The following is a 19742-nucleotide window of genomic DNA, read 5'->3' on the forward strand; positions in this document are numbered from 1 at the left end:
TTTGATGCAATTTAAAGAAATCGAAGATAAAGTTTTCTAGTACTAAAAGAACCTCTGATTTTTCATACCTTGAAGTGGCAAAATTCTTAAATTATCACCTATGCACACCTAAAAGTAAGTGACTGTGGAAGGAACAACCTGGGGTTATAAATTAGCTGCTGCTGTTGTATCTTTCCTTTAAAATTAGTAGGGTAAGGGTTTGTTTGAGTACTTAAGTGCAGTAGAGAGCTTGAGGATTCACAAAAACCAGATTCATTAAAAGAAAGCTGAGGTCTCTTTCTATGGGTTGCTGAATTAGACTTCAAATGGAATTAATACCCAAGCAAAGTCTTCTATGCTCTCATTAGGCCATTGATCGGGCTTCCATGGTGACTCGGATGGTAAAGAATCTGCCTGCAAGGCAGATGTGATCCCTGGGTCAGAAAGATCCCTTGGAGAAGGGAGTGGCTACCCACTCCAGTATTCTTGCCTGGAGAATTCCATGGACAGAGGAGCCTGGTGGGCTACAGTTCATGGGGTCACAAAGAGTTGGATACGACTGACTTTCACTTTGAATCTCTAAACTCTGAAAAATATTTTGTCCCACTATAAGCAATTATTTTCTCCTGCCTAAGATCATTCTCCTCTTTCTCGAAGAAATTGTAGGGCCCTCTTCTGTGGCAAATAACTTACAGAGAATTACTGAACTTCTCAGGGCCTAACCCAGTCACCTCTTGTTGCCTCTAGTCCTATAACCAGACAAGGTTTGGAATATACTAGGGGAACAAATACATTGCCTGGTTTTCCAATTTATAGCAGCAGACACTGGGGTATGTATATGGAAACGGAGCCTAAGGATGTTGGATAAGAATGAAAGGAAAATAGTGTTGGATTGAGTCAAACTGGTAAGATGTGATTACAATAAGCAGAGTGGCTGGGAGTGTCTGAAAACTGGTTCCTTAATTGGTTGAAATGTGGAATCATAGGCTACACTGAATGAAGTTGAAATACTAGTTGGTATGTGAGATTGGTATGCAAGAACTGCTTACTCAGCTCCTAACTATGTCTTCCAAAAGAGGTCAGAGAATACTCCCCTCATTAAAGATTGAGAATTACTTTTAAGAGCAGAACCCCATTATCCTAAAGAATTCTGTGGTGATTATTCCCTACAGGAGAAAAGTAAGAGTAGCAAATAGTGCCATCAAACTGAGTTCTCTGAATTCAATCAAAATGATGGAAACATGAGGTTAGAGGTATCAAGTGGAAGCACTTAATCACAGAGACAGGATGGGTGTGGTAACCAGAAGGAAAGTCAAACCAGAGTAGTAATCAAAAGGATTTGACCCACAGAGATCTTTGGCATTGGCTAATTAATCATGGTGTCCTTCTAAATAAAATAGGTGTGCATCCTACCATTGTATCACCTTATGTGCTTGAGTTGAAAATCTCTATTTCCAGTGAAAACATATATGAATAAATCAATACACTATAGACATGAGTCTTCAACAAATTTCCAGGCTTGAGCCAGTGAACAGTCCCAGGGTAAACTTGTATAAATGTGGGGAGGAGGGAATCAAGTCAATTTTAGGAACAATCTCACCATACCACCAATATTTTATACCATAATTTATTCTCCTAGCCATGGCACCCCACTCCAGTACTCTTGCCTGGAAAATCCCATGGATGGAGGAGTAGGCTGCAGTCCATGGGGTCCCTAAGAGTCAGGTACGACTGAGCAACTTCACTTTCACTTTTCACTTTCATGCATTAGAGAAGGAAATGGCAACCCACTCCAGTATTCTTGCCTGGAGAATCCCAGACCAGAGGAGCCTAGTGGACTGCCGTCTATGGGGTCGCACAGAGTCGGACACGACTGAAGCGACTTAGCAGCAGCAGCCTTCTCTGGAGGGACCTGCAGCTATTGATCAGAATAACATGAATGAAGAAAGAAGAAACAACCCACCTTTCAGAGTAAACTAGCTACTGGCTCTGAATCAACACTAACTGCTGAGTTAACCATTGTGGTCTACCAACGAGAAGGGGAGCTTATTGTTTTAAATTTTATTTTTAATTGAAGGATAATTACTTTACAATATTGTGATGGGTTTCTGCCATACACCAACATGAACCAGCCACTGGCATGCATGTGTCCTCTCCCTCGCAAACCTCCCTCCTGTCTCCCTTCCCATCCCAGCCCTCTAGGTTGTCACAGATCACCAGCTTTTGGTTCCCTGCATCATACAGCAAATCCCCACTGGCTATATATTTTACATATGGTAATGCATATGTTTCAATACTACTCTCTCAAGGCATCCCGCTCTCTCTGTCCCCCACTGTGATGAAAAGCCTCTTCCCTATGTCTGCGTCTCTCTTGTTGCCTTGCAAAGCGGATCATCAATACCATCTCTCTAGATTCCATATATACATGTTAATATACAATATTTTCTTTTCTATTTATGACTTACTTTGTTCTGTATAATAGGCTCTGGGTTCATCCACCTCGTTAGGACTCACTCAAATGTGTTCCTTTTTGTGGCTGAATAGTATTCCATTGTGTAAATGTACCACAACTTCTTTAGAGAATGGAAGCATATTGAGATTAGGTGATCAGTGGAATTTTGGCTCATGTCCATGTAACAGGAGAGCTCAATAGATACTTGGGTCTACCCTGTGGTTATTTCCACAGACATACTTAGTAACTGGCAAAATTCTTTTATTGGGTCTCTGATTTGTGGAGTGAAGGTGATTTTGATAGAAAGGGCCACATAGAAGGCAGTAGAGATGCCTTCACCTACTAAAGTAGCAAACACAAATAAACAAACGTATTTCTGGAGTGATTGCAGAGATTACTTGATCATATCAAGAGCCTGAAATGTGCAAGGTGCTGGAAAAAAAAAACATAGGAAGTAAATTCTTTAATCACCCCTTTCAACTTACACATTTGATCTGTGCTGAGACACTGCCTCAATTCAGGGCTATATCAGCTCTTCAGTTCTTTGTTCTAGTCTAATCATCAGGCATCTTGACCATCCTTCCATTCCATAGGACATTACATCATTCTGTTACACTGATATACTGATTAAAGTTGATGACTAGGAAGTCACAAATATCTAGACAATTTGGTATGACATAGGAATACCAAAATCCTACAAGAATTCAAGAGCCTGAGCAACCAGTGAACCATGTAGGTTTCTACTGTTTGAGACTTGTTGAACAACTATTTCCAAGCTAAAGAACTAGTGTTTGCATCTGGCTAGTTACTTGGTAAATAGTTTAGAATAGTATACCAAAATGAGATATGTGTTTCTTCCAAAATTAAAAATAGTCTACTATGTAGGGACAATACAGAAAATAAATACAGGAATAAGTTCCCTGGCAAGGAACTGAACCTGAGCCCCCTGCCTTGGGAGTGCAGTCTTAACCACTGGATCACCAGGAAAGTCCCCTCCTTTAAATCTTGTCCATTTAATCTTCATGCAGAGCAGTTTTCATTGCAGCCTGGATCTGTTGCAGACCTTCTTTTTTTCCTGGGCTCCACTCAGTATCTTTTGAGTCACTTGGTAAGTACTTTAGAATAGCACACCAAAATGAGATTCAAAATGAGATTCAAAAAGTCTACTATGCATTGTCCCTACATAATAGACATCTTTTTAATTTTGGAGGAAATACATATCTTATTTTGGTGTGCTATTCTCAAGTATTTACCAAATGACTCAAAAGAGTCTGAGTTAGACGAGGCTGTGGTCCATATGATGAGGCTGTGGTCCATATGATTAGTCTGATTAGTTTTCTGTGATTGTGGTTTTCATTCTGTCTGCCCTCTGACATAAGGATAAGAGGTTTATGGGGATTTCCTGTTGGAGGAAACTGGGTCTTGTTCTGATGGATGGGGCCATGCTTAATAAATCTTTAATCCAATTTTCTACTGATGGGTGGGGCTGTGTTCCCTCCCTGTTGTTTGACCTGAGACCAAACTGGAGGTAAAGAAGATAATGGCCACCTCCTTCAGAAGGTCCCACACACTGCCGCCCTCAGTGCCCCCGACCCTGCAGCAGTCACCGCTGACCCACGCCTCTGTGGTGACTCCTGGACACTCACAGGCAAGTCTGGGTCAGTCTCTTGTGGGGTCACTGCTGTTTTCTCCAAGGGTCTGTTTCCCCAGTCCTGTGTAAGTTCTCTAATCAAATCCCACTGGCCTCCGAAGTGAAATTCCCTGGGGGTTCTCAGTCCCTTTGCCAGATCCCCAGGTTGGAAAATCTGTTGTGGGTCCTAGAACTAAGATATAATACTAAGTAATTAATTATTTAACTATTTATTGGTTAGTGTGAGTGTGAGTGTGAAGAGTGTGAAGTCGCTCAGTTGTGTCTGACTCTCTGCGACCCCATGGACTGTAGCCTACCAGGTTCCTCCATCCATGGGATTTTCCAGGCAAGAATACTGGAGTGGGTTGCCATTTCCTTCTCCAGAAGATCTTCCTGACCCAGGGATTGAACCCGGGTCTCCTGCATTGTAGGCAGATGCTTTACCATCTGAGTCACCAGGGAAGCTCAGATAGTTAACTATTGGTTAACTATAGCATATTCAAAAGCAGAGACATTACTTTGCCAACAAAGGTTCGTCTAGTCAAGGCTATGGTTTTTCCTGTGGTCGTGTATGGATGTGAGAGTTGGACTGTGAAGAAGGTTGAGCGCCGAAGAATTGATGCTTTTGAACTGTGGTGTTGGAGAAGACTCTTGAGAGTCCCTTGGAGTGCAAGGAGATCCAAGCAGTCCATTCTGAAGGAGATCAGCCTTGGGATTTCTTTGGAAGGAATGATGCTAAAGCTGAAACTCCAGTACTTTGGCCACCTCATGCGAAGAGTTGACTCACTGGAAAAGACTCTGAGGCTTGGGAGGGATTGGGGGCAGGAGGAGAAGGGGACGACAGAGGATGAGATGGCTGGACGGCATCACTGACTCAATGGATGTGAGTCTCAGTGAACTCTGGGAGTTGGTGGACAGGGAGGCCTGGTGTGCTGCAATTCATGGTGTTGCAATGAGTTGGACACAACTGAGCGACTGGTCTGATCTGATCTGATCTGATTGATTAACTCTTATGTAACTAATCCTAAATAATTAATGCTCATGGCTTCAGTTATAAATGATTTTAAACATTTCCACCATCATTGTTATTAAAATGAGTATAAGAATTTCCCTGGAGGTTCCTTGGTTAAGACCCTGCTTCCTCTGCAGAGGGCACAGGTTTGATCCCTGGTCCTGGAATTAAATTCCCACATGCTGTGAAATGCAGACAAAAATTAAAAAGAAACAAAGAATATGATTCTTATTTTTAACCCAAAGCTATGTAAATAATTTAAGCCCATTAAAGAGCTACTAGTATTAATGTAATGCATAAGAACATAGAGCAAAATGGATCAAGTTTATCCTAGATCTGTAGAAAAATACAGATAAAATACAAGCAGAACTTTTCTTGCCTTGATACCTTCCTTAGATGAGTTCATTCACCTCAGTGGATTCAACTACAGCTCAAATGCAAGTGGTCCCAACATATATGTTCAGGCTCATGAAAAATTTTCACTGATGTCCCCTGACAGGTGAATTCCAGAGACTTAAGGTTTGTGCTGAAAGAGGTGGACCCTTCACAGGGAGCCACAGTCGGAAAACAAGCCACCATAGATATGTGCACATACACATGAAGAGCTGGCAGGAACTGTCTTCCCTGAGATGTCCAGTGCAGTTCTCCTGGCCTATGAAGTACCAGTGTTAGATGCACTGCAGAGGGTAAGGTACCCAAGTCCTCTTTTAGCATACAATTGCCCTTCAGTAACTTAGCATAAGGAATACCATGTTTCTACTTTTCCTGTAGGGCTTCACAGGTGGCACCAGTGGTAAAGCAGTTGCCTGCCAATTCAGGAGACATAAGAGACATGGGTATGATCCCTGGGTCAGGAAGATCCCCTGGAGGAGAGCATGGCAACCCACTCCAGTATCCTTGCCTGGAGAATTCTATGGACAGGCGAGCCTGGTTGGCTACAAGCCATAGGCCTCAAACAGTCAGACCTGACTGAAGTGACTTAGCATGCACTTTGCCTGTAGAAAAATAAGATTTTTTTTTTCTTGCAATGAACTATATAGGTTTTCTGTTAGGGAAATTGAATAAATAATCTTGTTTAGGCTTCAGAAACAAAGCAGAGCAGGCCTCTGACCTTGCTTCTAACCTGCCTGGACACTGCCCTGACTTGGAGTGACTGCCTGCTGTGAGTGCAAGACTTGCAGCATCATAGACAAGACGGGGGAGGAGTCTTGAGATTGTTGAGCCCCTGGAAGGGGCCTGACTAGCCAAGACACAGGCTTAGCAACATTCCAAGTTTTATGTGACAAAACCAATGGCATTAACATGAAACCAGGCTTGCAGTTTGGGCACAGACTGATGATACTGTCAGTCTGCATCCATCCTGGGATTATAACTCTGCTTCCCTGATAGCTCAGTTGGCAAAGAATCCACCAGCAATGGAGGAGACCCGTTCAATTCCTGGGTCGGGCAGATCTGATGGAGAAGGGATAGACTACCCACTCTGATATTCTTGGGCTTCCCTTGTGGTTCAGCTGGTAAAGAATCTACCTGCAATGTGGGAGACTTGGGTTCGATCCCTGGGTTGGGAAGATCCCCTGGAGAAGGGAACAGCTACCCACTCCAGTATTCTGGCCTGGATAATTCCATGGACTCTATAGTCCATGGGGTCACAAAGAGTGGGACATGACTAAGTGGCTTTCACTTTGGGATTATGAGTTACCCCCACACTGCAATCTTTGAAGGGTCACCCACCGAGCAGACATGCTGCCTAGACTCTCCCAACTGGGACTCCAGATGTGCTGTGTCAGGGACTTCCCAGTGCTGTTTGAGTCTGGATTTTGGTCAAAACCCAATTTGATGGTGTATCTTCTGCTCTTTCTATTTCTCTCTTCTTTTAATGTAAGTATGCTGAAAGTAAGCTAGTTAATTCTCTAATAAATATTTGTATTATTTATTTGTATATAGCAAGTGGCTTATTTTGTTAACAAATCCCTTAAACCAAGACAAAAATGAAAACTTCTGGCAAAATGTTTTCCCATTCTATTCCCTGGTTTGTTTCTGGTTTGTGGCACTAATATTTCTCAACCACAAAGCAAGTATGTCATCATTAAAAAAAACACCAACAGGTAAGAATAAATATACTCTGGGTTCATGCACAAAATGCTTGAAAGTAAAAAAGAAATAAATAAAAAGGATAAAAGCTTTTCAATCAATTTGATTAGAAAAATGTAAGTTAATTAAAAGAAGACTACCTTTCCCTGGAAGGCGACACTGATCTTTATTATTAATGCATACCAGCATTCTGTAGCTGTGCATAATGATATCTTGTAACATCAGGAGCAGCTTCATCTGGAGCCTAATTTGTTATAAAATCTTTTCTAGTATTCTTGAAGTGTGGCCTCTGCCCCCTCCTCCCTCCTGCTTCTGGGCTAGTTTTGAACTCTGAGAGAATGTCTTCCTTTTTACTTTCACCTGAGAATTAATTTTCAAGATTGTTTTCAGCTTTAAAGTAGTTTTCCAACTTTCCAAAAAAATCATTTATAGGATTTTCACTTTGCTTTCATTTTTTTGCTTTATGTTCTATTAATAGACACTATTGTCAAAAATCATACATGTTATCATCTCTTCTGTAAGTACAGTCTTATTAGAGAAAGGAGATTAATAGGTATCACATTTTATTTCAAATATTGGAGTTGAGAAAGATTAAAATATTACTAAAATAAGAGGATGAAGCTTAATTGAGTCATTTATTCCTGTATTCATTCACATGAATGAGTATATACTGAGCATTCTCTATATTTGATACTGGGAAGATGTAGATGTTTAAGACAGTTTAAGACACTTCTTGCAACCAAAGGGATTATGATATTTAATACCTAGTACTTGTTGCCTTAGATACTGCAAAGATAAAAGGAGAATTAAGGTACAGTACCTACTTTCAAAGGATTATGATTTCTTACAAATATGTAAAACAGAGCCCAATATTGAACATTGCTCTAGCTTCTGTGTGTAAAAGATGTCTGATGTGAAAATCCACATGGGCCAAAGGGATTGAAGGAGACTTTGGGAAGGAGATAGTACTTAAATTGGATCAAGACAGATGGGCTGAATTTATTGTCTATTAATGCTGTATAATATTGTACAGATGGATAAAACAATGAGTTAAATGAATAAGTGTACATAATATACTGTTGAGTAAGAAAGAGAAAGTTTTTAGCAAGGAAAGTTTTTTTAAGATGTGTTTTTTACTATTTGTAAAATTTAAGTCAAAGTCTCTAAAAAAAGAAAGGAGAGAATGATTGGCTTAATTTGGACAGGTGGTAAGTAGGGGAGAGTATGGCAGAAAGAAAAGTTTTCAAATGCCATATAATATTCAGGAACATGGAAAAGACTGGTCTATCCACAATAGACATATACAGAGTAACCATATCAGAAGAGAAATACGACAAGGTGGGAAGAGATTTACACTTCTATGCTATAATCTGCAAATCAAGAGCTAAATCAATAGCAATATCTTCTCTTGAGTTAGACAAAATCCAGCAGTGGTACTGGACAGGCTGGGAATGCCTGGAGCCTGGAAGTTTGCTTCCCTTTTTTGTAAAGAAAATTCTGGAGAAAATGGTCAGCTACCCAGAAGAAATCAATCCTTGAGAGAGAGGGGGCTGTACCTATGGTCGCACATAATAAGTCATGCAGAGACTAAATAGCAGTGAGCAGATATAATATTCAAAGTTATTGGCAGAGAACTTATTCACATTCTCCAGTATAAAACAGGAGAAAGAGAAGAAAACACAGAATTTGATTTAACACCCAAATAGAAGTCAAAGTGGGGAAAAGAGAAGAGAAAGAAAGCTAGATAACCAAAACCAATTTAGATATGTGGGAGGAAAAGTGTGCAAAATGAGGACCAAATGAGAATCAAAGAAAGAAGACTTGCAGTTCCTGCCTCTTAAGTGGCTGGGCTGTTAGAAGGGTGGGGAGGAGGAGGGCAAACCAAGCCTCCTCCCCTTCCAGTTCTATTATCCATTGAATCTTCCAATGGAAGATCTAGAAAGAAAGGTGGAAATTAAATACCTTGAATCATTAACTTTCCAAGAACCCATTCATTGGTCACCTGACCCAGTATTCTTGAACTTGGCCAGTCCTCAGTTGTTCTCCTCTTAAGAAATGGGTAAGGAGGAGTGGAAAGAGATGAACTGTAAGGATAATTTGGCCAACAACCTCTTGCTTAAGGCTCACAATACAGAGACACTGAACTTTGTGTGGGTTGCTTCTAAACGAAGTGTCTAAGTTTGAAAACTGTGTAATCAAAGTGATTCCTTGTGTGGCTTAGAGTATACACTGAAAAAATGAAAATGTTAGTCGCCCAGTCACATCCTACTCTTTGCGACCCCATGGACTGTATAGCCCACCAGGCTCCTCTGTTCATGACATCTTCCAGGCAAGACTGCACTAAGATGCTGTTAAAAAGAAATAATAAAACACAGTGATTCTCTCAAGGAACAGATCTGGGGACAGGTAGAACAGGACAGCCTGGCAGCTCTGCTACAAGAGTTCACTCAGGGATATGCCCTTTTTTTCTATCACTTCAACTCACACATCACTGATGAGAAACTGGTCTCATGGCTGCATAGATCTGCAAGGGATGACCAGAAATATAGCCTCTAGATGACTGGCCCTTGCCACCGTAAAGAGATAGCTGCTGCTGCTGCTGCTAAGTCGCTTCAGTCGTGTCTGACTCTGTGTGACCCCATAGACAGCAGCCCACCAGGCTCCACCATCCCTGGGATTCTCCAGGCAAGAAGATTGGAGTGGGTTGCCATTTCCTTATCCAATGCATGAAAGTGAAAAGTGAAAAGTGAAAATGAAGTCACTGAGTCGTGTCCAACTCTCAGCAACCCCATGGACTGCAGCCTACCAGGCTCCTCCATCCATGGGATTTTCCAGGCAAGAGTACTGGAGTGGGGTGCCATTGCCTTCTCCGGTAAAGAGATAGAGGACCCAATGAATGTCTATGTTCTTAGGTTCTGTTTCTATTGAAGAAGAGGGGACGACATTTGAGAGAAAATCAAGTCTCTATCCCTGTCTGCCTTTCATAGCCAACCAAAATCATGCATTACCCTCTCAAAACTTACTCAACTCGAATGGAAAAACTCAGGGTCTCATCCACCTACTGAAACCAGTTCAAAGTCCATGTCTGTGCATGATATGGATTCCTCTTTCATCAAGCCCAGCTCTGGCTCCTTGCAGTCTAGCAGCTTATAAACTTCTCAGCGAGTTATCTGCCTTCCCTCAATCCCAGTATGTCATGGCAAGGATATACCTCAACTCAATTCCCATTGAGGAAAAGGAAAAAATGGAAAGCACACAGTAATCAGTGATTCACAGTAGTTACCAAATCCTTCCAGGCAGGCATGGCAAATACTCTCAACTGGTTAGCAAAGTTCTCTTTCTCTCTGGGAGGAGCTCTCTTGTCAATTATGTTCCAGGCGTTCTGACTTCACAATCTGAGAGATTCTTCTTTTTCATTACCTTTGTGATGCAACAGAAACTGATGAGGGAACATATTCAGCTCTTGGAAGTGCGTAGTTTTGTAATTGTTTGGGCTTCCCAGGTGGTGCTAGTGGTAAAGAATCAGCCTGTCAATGCAGGAGATGTAAGATCCTCTGGAGGAAGGAAATGGCAACCCGGTCCAGTATTCTTGCCTGGAGAATCCTATGGACAGAGAGGCCTGGTTGGGCTACAGTCCATGGGGTCACAAAGACTTGGACACAACTGAAGTGACTGAGCATGCACACAGGGATAGAGGACAAGCATTGCTTCAAGGAGTGAAAAATCACAGGCATTTGTCAACTTGGCTTCTAGTCTCTTTAGCAATACAACTTCCTCAGCTGTAGTAGGCAGTTTATTTGCTTCTATCAGTACCACGTGCAACAAACTAGACTTGAAACTTTCTTCTAGACAGAAATCTGAGGCCTCTGCAACCAGTTTTATTTTCTGACCCCTGTGCTTGGTTTCTCTCTCTCCTTCATTTTTGTGGTGATTCCTTGGGTTCATTGAAGCAGCAAGCTTGGAGGAAAAGGCACCATCATACTGTCTTTATTTGGACTGACTTCTATTTTCTGGTTGACAAACTAATGGGAAATGCTGGAGGAAGGTCTGGAATCTTGTCACTTGCTGTTTTGGCTGCAGCAGCAGTAAAGCTGTTCCACCCTAAAGCTCCCCAATATCTGGATATCCATTTGGTTTAAATTTAAGGAATATCTTCGTCCCCAGAGCTCAGTTTCATTCCACTTTGCCTGCTCCTTGGCTTGTTCTTGCTCAAGATTTTCCTCTTATAAGATTTTTCCAGAAGCAGCAGGGAGCATCCGACACATAAACTCATTCCTTGGTTTTCAAACAAGTATTTTTGGAGTAAGTCTTGAAACAGTCTTTCTTTGAAAGTTATAACTTGCTTGCTGTGCTATCTGTGTTTTTGCCACTCAATACTGCTAGAGTCCAGCTCCAGCAGCCAGGGAATCAGCCTGAAGGGATGAGCAGTGTTGGCGAAGAATGATGTCGCCTCTGACTCGAGGTACGGGACTACATGTTTATTTCAAGCATCAGGTTTTATACTTTGACAAAAGCATTAGGTCAGAAGTTTGACATTTTTAGTTCCCCCTCCCCCAGATTTATTGTCTCATTGTTACCCTTCTAATAGAGTTCCTGCTTCAGTGATTCTCTTAGAATCATGTTTACTTGTGATTGCATTGTAACTCATGCTTATGTCTGGGCTGCATACGACATTCCTCAGTTTATTTCTTATCTTTCTAAATCCTGCTTGCCCCTAGTATCCTAAGCTCACTATCTCCTAAAAAGGCTTCTAATTATTTTTAATTATTCCTAAACCCTAAACTCAGCAAACTTTCTTTGTCATAAACATTTCCCTCACAAACAGGTCTCAGATAACAATCCTTCCCATGGCCTCAAGCTGCAGCCTATGTGCTCATCCTGGGACATTCTTTGTAAAAATCCTTGAACAAATGTCAATGGTTACTTTATAGATTATTTTCTGGGCACAACTTCAGAAGGCTTTGTGCCTTCTCATGCTTCTCTCAAGAGCAATAAGCACCTTAACATTCTTTCCAGCCAACTCAACCGAAGAAAGGAAAGAACAAGTCAGAATCACAAAACTTTACTCCTTCATCCCGGGACCGTGCCTGCGGGATGAGGAGAGGGGGTTGGGGCCGTGCCTCCATTCTGTCAGGAATGCCTAACGCTGCTCCCGACACAACACCAAACCATCAAGAAAAAAACAAATGGTTTGAAGTTTTTGTTATGGCAGTGCACAGCTTACTTGTTACAATTTCTCTATTAGTTAAATCATGGCTAAGGTGCTGTAAAAAAGATACAAAAATGTAGTGGCTCCAACAAGATACAATTTCTTTCTTTCCTTTCGATATAGAACATTTATATGATACATAGAGAGAGAGAGAGAATGTAAGATAATGTACTTGGTAAAATTCAGAACACAGTAGAGTGCATAGTCCATTGTATTTTTATTTATTTATTTTCTCAAAGAGAAAGAGAAAGGGTGGATACAGATAAAATAACAGTTATGAATTACAGAATTTACAGGAAGTTAAATGAAGGTATGGTACATCTTTTCTAGACCACTCTTCTTCTAGGCAAATAAAGTATAAATTGTCCTCTATATGCCTAATGATAATTTATCTGTTGCCAAATTTTATTCTTTTTTCTTGGTTCTTATCCTAGTTTTGATGTCAAAAATGTTTGCTGACATCTGATGTCATGAAACATCTTTGGGCCTTAGTTTCCTTCCTAAAAATAGTAATTAGAACCATGATGTCTCTGAAATCTCTACCAACTAGAAATCCTGCGTTTCACTGCCATTAGCATCAGAGCTAGCTCTTGTCTCCTGTGACCCTGTGCTGTGTCCTTGCCTATAGAACCTGTAGATCTGCTAGGGGATGGACATCTCTTCTCCCAACAGTAGCCTGCACTTTGATGCCACATTTTCTCTTTTTGGGATTCTCAGATGCCTGCCTTTAACTTCTTTACCAGAGAATGCTGAAGACCTAAAAGTGAACAATGTCTTTTAAATTTCTCTTGCACTGAAACTTAAATTTCCTAAATTCTGAAAATTTTGTAAGACCTTATTGATATACTATGTACCAACTATGTGCTGTACTTATTTGCTCAGTTTCATGTCGGACTCTTTGTGACCTCAAGGATTGTAGCCCACTAGGCTCCTCTGTCCATGGGATTCTCCAGGCAAGAATACTGGAGTGGGATGCCATGCTCTCCTCCAGGGGATCTTCCTGACCCAGGGATCGAACCCAGGTCTCCTGCATTGTAGGTGGATTCTTTACTGTCTGAGCCACCAGGGAAGCCCAAGAATACTGGAGTGGGTAACCTATCCCTTCTCCAGGGGTATTTCCCAACCCAGGAATCAAACTGGGGTCTCTTGCATTGCAGGTGAATTCTTTACCAGTTGAGATATCAAGGAAACTCAAACAAACTATATGTTTGCTCTAACTTTCTATACTAGCCTTCTGTTATTTTTCATTTTCCAGGTATTCTATTATGCTATAAATATGGATCTTTGAAATTTTCTTTACATTTCCTTGGAACATTTCACAGATTAATGAATGGATTACAAACTCACAGAGAAATTCAAGCTCATGCCTGAAGACCCTCATTGATCTTCTTCATTCCATACATTTGCCATTTCCATTAAACATTTCCAATGACTGCTCTTTTTTTTTCCAATCTGAAATATTTGATTTTTTAAAATCAAATTTAATTTGGCGTAATTTTACTTCTGCCTGAAGATGTTAGCATTTCTAATTGCACAATTTCCTTAATGTTCTTTTTTAAAAAAATATAAAGCCTTTATTTTACTTTTACTCTGAAGGAATATTTTCACTGATGATAGATTTCTCTGTGTGCATATGCATATTTCTTTTTTCTTTTTGAACTTTTAAGACATTATTTCATTTCTTTCCTGGCCTCCATTTTATCTAGTGGAAAACCAATAAAAACTAAATGGCATGTAATTTTTCCCATCCATATTTAAAATTTTCTCTTTTTTTGGTTTTCTGTAGTTTGGTGCTCATGTGAAATGATATGGTAGTATATGTATTTATTATACACATGGATCACTGAACTTGTAGAACTTATAATTGTATGACTTTGGGAAATTTTGGTCACTGTTTCTTCTAATTTATTTTTCACTGTTCAATTCTGCCTATCTTTTCCTTCTGGGACTCCAATTGTGCATCTGTTAGACATTTTTATATTGCCCCCACAGGTTTCTGAGGTTCTGTTCATTTTTTTTTCAATCTTTATTATCTCTATCCTTCAGATTTGTTTCTAGTGGTCTGTCCTCATCAGGACTTCCTTCTGTTATCTCCATTTTTTAAAGCCCATTTTTCTCCAGTGATTTTCCTTGTATATTTCAGATATCTATTTTATGTTTGTATAATTTTCATGCTGAGATTTATGATATTTAGCTCCTTATGAGCGTATTTTTCCTTCCTTAAGCATAATTATACAAAGTGCTTTAAAAATTTGTCTGCTACTTCAAACATTAGATCATCTCAAGGTTATCTTCTTTTTCCTTTAAAAGAATGTACTTCTTTCTTTGTATGCTAAAAAAAATTAGCTCTTATCCTAGCCATTTCACTTCAGTGTTTTAGGATTATGGATTTTGTCATATTCTTTCAAAAAGTATTGAGAAATTTTTAAGCTGGAAGTTAACGTAGCTGAATTCAACTGTAAACTGTCTCCTCCTTGGTTGGCCATCTGTTCTCAGGCCTTTACTTTAGTTGTAGAGGCACTACTTGAAATACACTTTGTATATACCTGGCTCAAGAGTCATCCAGAGATCTGGGAAGAGTTGTTATACAGTATTGCAGGCTTTCCATCTCTTGCTTTCTCCTTTCCAGGATTTCTTCCCCCAATTTAGTTGCTTAAATGTTTTTTCATTTACTTTTTTTTTTTCAGTCCAGTAAGACTGTAGAATTCCTGTTGAAGCTTTGCCTATTTGTAGCATGCACAAGGGGACCTATCTCCTTCAGATAACTTATAGAAACAGAGTATTCACCCAGAACTGTTTTAGCATTCTTGGAGAAAGAGAAACACGTAAGTAGATAGGTAGATATACACATATGAGGAATTGGTGTACATGATTAACATGATTATGGAGGCTGAGAAGTCCTGTGATCAGTCATCTATAAGCTTGAGACCCAGTAAGGATGGTGGAGTAATTCTAGTGCCAGTTCAAAGGCTTGAGACTCAGGAAAACCAATGATATATATTCCAGTCAAAGGTCAGGAGAAGACTGATATCCCAGCACATGTAGGCAAGTAGGAAGAAAAAGGGTTGAATTGCTTCCTACTCTTCCTTTTGTTCTATCCATTTTCTCATCAGATTTGATGATGCAATCCTTACTGCAGACAGCAATCTACTCTACTGAGTTGTTGTTTAGCTGCTCAGTTGTGCCCAGCTCTTTTGAAACCTTATGGATGGCAGTCCACCAGACTCCTATGTCCATGGGATTTTTCCAGGCAAGAATACTGGAGTGGGTGGCCATTTCCTTCTCCAGGGGACCTTCCTAACCCAGGGATTGGACCTGTGCCTCGTGGAAGTCTCCTGCATTGCAGGCAAATTCTTTACCACTGAGCCATTGTGAAAGATGGGGACTTTACAGAATACATGGATTCAAAAGCTAATCTTACCTGGAAACACCCTTTTAGCATCCACCCAGAGATAATCTTCAGCTGAGAACTCTATGACTCAGTTGATACATAAAACTAATCATCACAAAAGCCATGCCCTTCTTTGAAGTATCAATTCCTACTCCATTTTCTCTCCTATTCCCTTCTAGGAGCCTTTGTGTGGTTGAATTTTTTATTTTTTCAAGAGTTTATGGTTGCTTTCTTGTAGAAGTTTGTCCAATAGGAGCTATCTGCTATTATTGGAAGCAATTCCCATCCACCCACCTCCATTACTTGCATATAAGATAATGGCTACATTTCTTAGTCTGGAATTCAATCCACATTGTATCGAATCAATAAATTGAACAAGAGATTTTTTGGGTACCTCCTATATATCAGGCAGCTAGGAATAAAAGAAATAAAGAACCTATTGAAACAAGTGAAAAAAGACAATGAAAAAGTTGGCTTAAAACTCAACATTCAGAAAACTAAGATCATGGCATCTGGTCCCATCAGTTCAGTTCAGTAGCTCAGTCATGTCTGACTCTTTGCAACCCATGAATTGCAGCAGGCCAGGTCTCCCTGTCCATCACCAACTCCAGGAGTTTACACAAACTCATGTCCATCGAGTCTGTGATGCCATCCAGCAATCTCATCCTCTGTCGTCCCCTTCTCCTCCTGCCTTCAATCTTTCCCAGCATCAGGATGTTTTCCAATGAGTCAGTTCTTCACATCTGGCAACCAAAATATTGGAGTTTCAGCTTCAGCATCAGTCCTTCCAATGAACACCCAGAACTGATCTCCTTTAGGATGGACTGGTTGGATCTCCTTGCAGTCCAAGGGACTCTCAAGAATCTTCTCCCACACCACAGTTCAAAAACATCAATTCTTGGGCACTCAGCTTTCTTCACAGTCCAACTCTCACATCATACATGACGACTGGAAAAACCATAGCCTGGACCAGACGGACCTTTGTTGGCAAAGTAATGTCTCTGCTTTTGAATATGCTATCTAGGTTGGTCATAACTTTCCTTCCAAGGAGTAAGCATCTTTTAATTTAGTGGCTGCAGTCACCATCTGCAGTGATTTTTAAGCCCCCCAAAATAAAGGCTGACACTGTTTCCACTGTTTCCCCATCTATTTGCCATGAAGTGATGGGACCACATGCCATGATCTTAGTTATCGGAATGTTGAGCTTTAAGCCAACTTTTCCACTCTATTTCACTTTCATCAAGAGGCTTTTTAGTTCCTCTTCAATTTCTGCCATAAGGGTCGTTTCATCTGCATATCTGAGGTTATTAGTTTTTCTCCCAGCAATCTTGATTCCAGCTTGTGCTTCTTACAGCCCAGCGTTTCTCATGATGTACTCTGCATAGAAGTTAAATAAGCAGGGTGACAATATACAACCTTGACGTACTCCTTTTCCTATTTGGAACCAGTCTGTTGTTCCATGTCCAGTTCTAACTGTTGCTTCCTGACCTGCATATAGGTTTCTCAAGAGGCAGGTCAGATGGTCTGGTATTCCCATCTCTTTTAGAATTTTCCACAGTTTATTGTGATTCACACAGTCAAAGGCTTTGGCATAGTCAATAAAGCAGAAATAGATGTTTTTCTGGAACCCTCTTGCCTTTTAGATGATCCAGCAGATGTTGGCAATTTGATCTCTGGTTCCTCTGCCTTTTCTAAAACCAGCTTGAACATCTTGAAGTTCACAATTCATGTATTGCTGAAGCCTGGCTTGGAGAATTTTGAACATTACTGTCCTAGCGTGTGAGATGAGTGCAATTGTGCAGTAGTTTGAGCATTCTTTGGCATTGCCTTTCTTTGGGATTAGAATGAAAACTGACCTTTTCCAGTCTTGTGGCCACTGCTGAGTTTTCCAAATTTGCTGGCATATTGAGTGCAGCACGTTCACACCATCATCTTTCAGGATTTGAAAGAGCTCAACTGGAATTCCATCACCTCCACTAGCTTTGTTCATAGTGATGCTTTCTAAGGCCCACTTGACTTCACATTCCAGAATGTCTGGCTCTAGGTGAGTTATCACACCATCATGATTATCTGGGTTGTGAAAATCTTTTTTATACAGTTCTTCTGTGTATTCTTGCCACCTCTTCTTAATACCTTCTGCTTCTATTAGGTCCATACCATTTCTGTCCTTTATCGAGCCCATCTTTGCATGAAATGTTCCCTCGGTATCTCTAATTTTCTTGAAGAGATCTCTAGTCTTTCCCATTCTGTTGTTTTCCTCTATTTCTTTGCATTGATTGTTGAGGAAGGCTTTCTTATCTCTCCTTGCTATTCTTTGGAACTCTGCATTCAAATGGATATATCTTTCCTTTTCACTTTTCTTCTTTTCACAAGTATTTGTACGGACTCCCCAGACAGCCATTTTGCTTCTGTGCATTTCTTTTCCATGGGGATGATCTTGATCCCTATCTCCTGTACAATGTCACGAACCTCCATCCATAGTTCATCCGGCACTCTGTCTATCAGATCTAGTCTCTTAAATTTATTTATCACTTCTACTGTATAATCATAATGGATTTGATTTAGGTCATACCTGAATGGTCTAGTGGTTTTCCCCACTTTCTTCAATTTAAATCTGACTTTGGCAATAAGGAGCTCATGATCTGAGCCACAGTCAACTCCCAGTCTTGTTTTTGCTGACTGTATAGAGCTTCTCCATCTTTGGCTGCAAAGAATATAATCAATCTGATTTTGGTGTTGACCATCTACTGATGTCCATGTGTAGAGTCTTCTTCTGTGTTGTTGGAATAAGGTGTTTGCTATGACCAGTGCGTTCCCTTGGAAAAACTCGATTAGCCTTTGCCCTGCTTCATTTCATACTCCAAGGCCAAATTTACCTGTTACCCCAGGTGTTTCGTGACTTCCTACTTTTGCATTCCAGTCCATTATAATGAAAAGGACATCTTTTTTGGGTGTTAGTTCTAAAAGGTCTTGTAAGGATGAGGCGCAACCTCGTCCAAGGTAAGGAGCAGTAGCTGTGCTTTGCTGGAGCAGCTGTGAAAAGATACCTCACATCCAAGGTAAGAGAAACCCAACTAAGATGGTAGGTGCTGCAAGAGGGCATCAGAGGGCAGACACACTGAAACCATAATCACAGAAATCTAGCCAGTCTAATCATATGGACCACAGCCTTGTCTAACTCAATGAAAGTAAGCCATGCTATGTGGGGCCACCCAAGACAAACAGGTCATGGTGGAGAGGTCTGACAGAATGTGGTCCACTGGAGAATGGAATGGCAAACCACTTCAGTATTCTTGCCTTTAGAACCCCATGAACAGTACAAAAAGGCAAAATGATAGGATACAGAAAGAGGAACTCCCCAGGTCGGTAAGTGCCCAATATGCTACTGGAGATTAATGGAGAAATAACTCCAGAAAGAATGAAGGGATGGAGCCAAAGCAAAAACAATACCCAGTTGTGGATGAGACTGGTGATAGAAGCAAGGTCTGATGCTGTAAAGACCAATATTGCATAGGAACCTGGAATGTTAGGTCCATGAATCAAGGCAAATTGGAAGTGGTCAAACAGGAGATGGCAAGAGTGAACGTCAACATTCTAGGAATCAGCAAACTAAAATGGACTGGAATGGGTGAATTTAACTCAGATGACCATTATATCTACTACTGTGGGCAGGAATCCCTTAGAAGAAATGCAGTCGCCATCATGGTCAGCAAAAGAGTCTGAAATGCAATACTTGCATGCAATCTCAAAAACGACAGATTGATCTCTGTTCGTTTCCAAGGAATACCATTCAATATCACAGTAATCCATGCCTATGCCCCAGCCAGTAATGCTGTAGAAGCTGGTCTCATCACTTCATGGCAAATAGATGGGGGAGCAATGGAAATAGTGACAGACTATTTTTGGGGGGCTGCAAAATCACTGTAGATGGTTACCGCAGCCATGAAATTAAAAGATGCTTGCTCCTTGGAAGAAAAG

General features: G+C 40.6%; 1 long non-coding RNA gene across 1 annotated transcript in view; it reads left to right on the forward strand.

Annotated features, from left to right (window-relative positions):
- The first annotated feature begins 5571 nt into the window (after positions 1 to 5571).
- LOC123330778 overlaps positions 5572 to 19742 on the forward strand; it is a 35688-nt gene continuing 21517 nt past the window's right edge. Inside the window, exon 1 of the long non-coding RNA XR_006546934.2 lies at positions 5572 to 5759. This is a non-coding gene — a long non-coding RNA (uncharacterized LOC123330778). The remainder of the gene's footprint in view (positions 5760 to 19742) is intronic.

Source organism: Bubalus bubalis, chromosome 20 (assembly GCF_019923935.1).
Source record: "Bubalus bubalis isolate 160015118507 breed Murrah chromosome 20, NDDB_SH_1, whole genome shotgun sequence".
NCBI classification, from domain to species: Eukaryota; Metazoa; Chordata; class Mammalia; order Artiodactyla; family Bovidae; genus Bubalus; species Bubalus bubalis.